Here is a 5492-nt window from a genome sequence, read left to right as displayed (position 1 = left end):
TCCTCTCTCTTTCTTTCTTTCACCTTCTGTAGGTGGCTTATATCTGCAAGGATATAGGGTAATCGAGCAGACCCTTAGTGGCAAGCAAGCAGTAATTGAACTTAAACCTCCATCTGAAGAATTTAAGACTTTCTATTTCTGTGCAGAAAATAAAACAGAAAACCAACGGTAAGTCAAAGTCTACATATTTCTTCTTCTTAATCTGTCCTGCCAAGAGTCTTGTTGCAAATTCTTATTTTTATTTTCCAACTTCAACTCCACATCTTCAATTAAATCTCTCCCTTTCTCTGCATAGTCTCCAAAGTTAATATTCCCCAAGACTTTTTTTTTTCTTTCAATAGATAGATGACTCTTCTAGAAGTATTTTTTTCAAATGGAAAAGGAGTTCATAATTTTTCCCAAGGTGATGGCTGACTCGGGCATTAACAACAACAAAAAATCTACTAATACTATAATCTGTAATATTATAATTTATTAATTCACAGATTTGCTGTTTCACCGCCTTTCTCACAACTCTTATTATATGTCTATCTGAATTTGGTCAGGTTTTTGGATTGTCATAAGCCATTAAAAGTCCTAAGATTTCTCCACCTAATTTGATATGATCAGTATCCAACCTGGCATATACAAATGGGCACTTGGTCCATAATGATTCTGGAAAAAAAAAGAGAGCAGGTACGTTAACAAAGACAAAACCATGAGGCAGAGGAAGTGTTCTCTGGTGCCAAGACCATCCTCCTACATCTCTCAAGTCTCCCTGTCCTACCTGCAATCCCCAAGTTAGCCAATGCCCTCCAACTGCTTGGAGACCATCCCTCACCTCATATGGACACTTTTCTCCCAACTGTTTGCATTAAAAAGATCTAATAAAGAAACTCACAGTAATTTATTAAAACAGAGGATATAATAAAAATTTCAGGGGCAATTGCAAGAACTAGGTACACTGTTTTAACCTAAAGAAATAAAACTCCAAAAGTAGAATTTCAGACTTTGTAGCAAGTTACCATTTGGGGAAGGGAAAAGAGATCTCTCAAGGTCTTCTCCCATTATGTAAACCCTGCCTATTCCAGCCATTCCTAAGGATGGGCTAGAGTGAGAGGATAATGAATATGGAATTGCTAGATATTTTGCCAAGATCTTTTTCCTTGGGTTTGTGCTATACGATCTGAGTGGCAGATTAAGATGATTTTCTTGAATGTGAAACTCCAAAGGGCATATTAGAAAAGGGGTCAATGAAATAGTGTGAACTCCTATCTGATAAAATCCACTGGATTCTGTAAGAGAAGAGGGTGAATAGTTGGATCTCACTTCCAAATCCATGAGTGGATATTATCAATAGGAAACACTATTGAGTCAGTACAGAAATATTTCAAAGGATAAGAGCAAGGGTTTCACAAAGTGTGGTTCATGGAACTCTGGTTTCACAAGATAGCTCACTCTCAAAAAATAATTACGTAAGTTTAGGAAATAATACAAATAATATTCTCCTCTCAGAGAATTAGAAAGCATATTAATTAACATTTCTGAGACATCCTGATGGAAAAAATCCTGGTTGACTCTCCATAACTCCCATTATCTAAGCTTATCTGACCCAAACCATTTTTTTAAAATAAGACATATTAACCACCCTTAAAATAAATGTCATATGGGCACATTTTATAAAACATCATCCAAGAAAATGAAAGGAAAGGAGAGGGGAAGATAGGAGAGTTAACTAGAGAGTTTGCTGTGGTTTTCAGAATTTAACAAAGAAATATTTTGCCCTAGTAGCAATATTTGTATGTGTGATCAACTAGACTTTAAATTTAAAGAGAAATACTAAAATACTAGGAATAGTTTTTTAAATCTTCTAGCTTTATTATTCACTATTTATAAACACTGTACCCTTCTTCTGATCCCGTTATTTACATTAACGTAATTTTACTTCATGGCTATAATTGCGTATTTCTCATTTGCTGTTTTACCTTTCTGTCCAATCCAAAACCTAAAGAGCACTGTTTATCTTATTAATTTCAAACTAAATACCCAAGAGAAACAATTAGAAAATGAATTAAAAGATTTTATAATATTTCATCTCCCTAGAATACAACAATTTTTTAATGACCTGTCCTGTGCTGTTATTTCTGCAGCTGGATTACAGCTCTGAAAATATCTATCAAAAAATGGCTTCCTTTGCATCAGGCTATTCAAGACTTCATGAATCGACCTCTAGAGGAGACCAGAATGTGAAAGAAACCCCAATCTTAAGAGAAAGGATCCACAAAATTATCACCAGCTAGTCATGGTAATAAACAAAAACATTTATCATTACGTAGCTTTTCAAATGAATGTTTCTCCAATATATTAAAACTTTGTGATGAGATTATAATTTTGTTTTTGAACCTAAGCACCAATATCAAATGTGACATTCAGATAATAAAACTTATGTCAACATCATTAATGCCCACTCCCCATGTTTTTCTCCCTTAGGCTACACGTTAGCTTCAAAATATAGTATATCCCATACACCCATCTTTTGAAAGCATAAATACAATAAAAGTTTATTTATTTTATTTTCTCTTTGATTGTCTTTGCTAATGTTCCACTCTGCTTCAACTGTAGTCTTCTTAGAATGTCTACAGGTCATGATATGGGAAGCTGATATTTGAGAAAATTAAGATCACAGAAATGAAATGGCTTAAATGATGAATATGCAATTCAGTTAAACAAAGTCCTCTCTGTTAGGTCTGAGTGCCTCCCAAAACTTTACAGATGAAAGAAAATAGTAACAATTATTATTATAAAATAAAATAAAGAAAGAATTAGACTAAATTTAGGGGAGAAGGCATAGGTCTTATTATTTACCTGAACAAAGGCATAAGTCTTATTATTACCTGAACATGTAGGATACTGCAAGGGGAAAAGACAAAATAAATAATGTCCTGCTCCTGATCCTGAAAGTAAAATTTAGAGAAACTGGAAAGTGGATTCTAAGCATTAGATTCATTTCTCAATGTAACAATCCCTATGTGTATGCAAGATGTCATGATGCATTCATTTGGAAGTCTCAGCCTTCACTAATAGGACACAGAACACAGATTTCAGGGAGTTCAACTATCAGATTCAAGAGCCATGGAGCAACTCACAATGAAAAAAAAAAATTGAAATCTAATCTTTTCATAAAATAATAGTATTTCAGGGCTTATGAGAACTTTACAGCTCAATTCCTTTTCTTCATGGCTGAGGCTCAGGGATGTCTCAGATCCCTTGCCTGTCGAAGATCACATAGGTTGTTAATGGCAAAACTAAAACTGAGTCTAGATCTTCATCTCTCCATCCACTGCTGTTTACACTCATCCTACAGTTCCTCATTGTGCTCAAGAATGTGGTGTATTTTCACAGAGATAAGGCGTCCATCCACTCCCAAAGTTATTGAATACTTTCTAGTTTTTGGCTGAGAACTGAAACACATCAATTCTAGCAATGAATCATGTTTATATTTCCACAATCTCATGAAAGGAATTCATGTTAATTCAAATTATATCTTTTTCCAGAGAATCTTAAATTTGAAAAAGATATTAAAATTCGGGTCATTTTTCCTATACTCTTCACCTCTGCCCTACCCCCAAAAGACTGTGAACTCTTTAAATAGATGGCTACAGTTTGCAGCTGTCGTTCACAGCAACTCAGATAAAAGAGGCTTGTGAGTGTATGAGCATGTGCTAATTAGTTCCCATATTAAGAGAAGCTGCCTAAATGAACTCATGCCCAAAATGACATGCTGTAATACTCTAACCAACTTAATACCATAATCAAAAATATCCAATTAACAATAACAGATAGCCCTCTGTTCTGAGAATGGTCTCTTTGTTCTCCCAGTATTTACCATGATAATGAGGTTTTTTCAGCAGAGGCGTCATCAGTAATGTCCATGTCAGAAACCTGGGGCTCATACATCCGCTCCCCAGCAACGCGCTTCGCCTTGCTGGAGCCCCGCCGTGGAATGCACAGACTGCGCAGCCAGCTAGTGACCACAGCCAACGGTAACACTGGCACAGAGTTTTCTCCTGAAGGAGAAAAGACAAAAAAGACTCCTTCGGTAAAATGTGAATACAATTTTCCCTGAATTAATAACCATTCATAGAACTTGCTTGCGAGTGAAAAGCCTCAGCATTCAAAGTTCGGAGTCACTCCTCAAAAACTAGCGTTGTTAGTTCTGGAAGGCTCTAGAGCTCTAAATGATCCTGGGCGTTATGCAGAAACTTTTGTGTGAGCATTTTCATATAGAGAGGATTCTAAGCTTTTATATGGTTTTCAAGGGATATGTGACCCAAAAAGAACTATCTAGTTCTAAGATTGAGAACATTTCCCTGGTTCCACAAGGTTTCCATCTCCAATAGATACAACAGGGAGGGGAAAGTGCAGGCCAGCCTTCTACATTTGACTATCTAACTACACATTTTAGGGCTAGCCTACCTTTTGGCAAATCAAATAGAGTTCCCCATGAGCCCAAAGGTCAGTTAGTCAATAAATATTCACTGAGCGCCTACTGTGGGCCAATCACTGGCTGCCACAGCCCACCACCATTAAGGAGGGGCAGAAAAAAAAATTATTCAAAGCATGCACTCTGCAGCCAGAGGGCCTGAGTTCAAATTCTAGCCCTCTCACTTCCTGGTTGTGACCTTGGGCAGCTAACTTTAACTCTCTCTCTTTAATTTCCTCACTTATAAATGGGGATCCTTATAGTATCTGTCACATGTGTTTATGAACATTACATGGTGATGTATGAAAAGCACTGAAACAGGGAGCAGCCCCAGTGAATTCTCAATATCATTAGCAATATCTTTAGCAAGGATTGTCAGCTGGTTATATACAGACCTCATATCTCTGTGGACAGCTTCAGAAGGAATACATCTCATCTCCTTCACCTCGCTACCCGCAGGTGGGGAGGATGGAGGAGAGTTCCATCAGTTTCCATCTTAAGTGGACTTAATGGGGAAGGCCAAGTAGAGTTTCATGTTCTCTGGGTCATATGCAACATTCTATTGCCTACTTAGAACCCCAAAGATTGTGAAAATTCTGCTATCCCAACTTCTTGATTAATTTGGAAGATTTTCCATCAGCATTCCTAGAAACCCTAAACCAAGCCTTGGTTGTTCTCAGAAGGTCCCTGCAGGGCTTAAGTGATGCTGGTTTAACTCCAATTCTTGTTCTGCCTCATCTGTTGATTTAATGTGCACACTGTAAGGAAAACCCCTAGACTGTTCTGTACTTGAGAATTATATTTAGTGAAGATAAATTAATAAAAATCAAAACATAGCAATTTGTTCCCATAAAAGGAGAACATTAGAAGTAATCAGTCTATTTTCTTATTTGCCTCATCCACTAAGCCTGAGAAAATGATCTCAATCATCCCTTGCCTCCAAATCACCTCTCATGCTTCTTCTTGGGTTTTGAACAATCTCCCTCAAATTGAGAAAAAAATACTTTCTCTACAGAGGTTCGGCTAACAC

At 36.8% G+C, this 5492-nt stretch overlaps 1 long non-coding RNA gene across 2 annotated transcripts in view; it reads right to left on the bottom strand.

Moving 5' to 3' along the window:
• The window catches only part of LOC112480631, a 21022-nt gene extending 16986 nt beyond the window's left edge, over positions 1-4036 (bottom strand). For both annotated transcript variants that reach the window (XR_003046716.1, XR_003046717.1), the window contains exon 1: positions 3866-4036. This is a non-coding gene — a long non-coding RNA (uncharacterized LOC112480631). The remainder of the gene's footprint in view (positions 1-3865) is intronic.
• Positions 4037-5492: the final 1456 nt, after the last annotated feature.

This window comes from Pteropus alecto, unplaced genomic scaffold, assembly GCF_000325575.1.
Source record: "Pteropus alecto unplaced genomic scaffold, ASM32557v1 scaffold20, whole genome shotgun sequence".
NCBI lineage: Eukaryota > Metazoa > Chordata > Mammalia > Chiroptera > Pteropodidae > Pteropus > Pteropus alecto.
The sequence above is the reverse complement of the archived record's forward strand: the minus strand, read 5'-3'. Positions and strand labels throughout refer to the sequence as shown.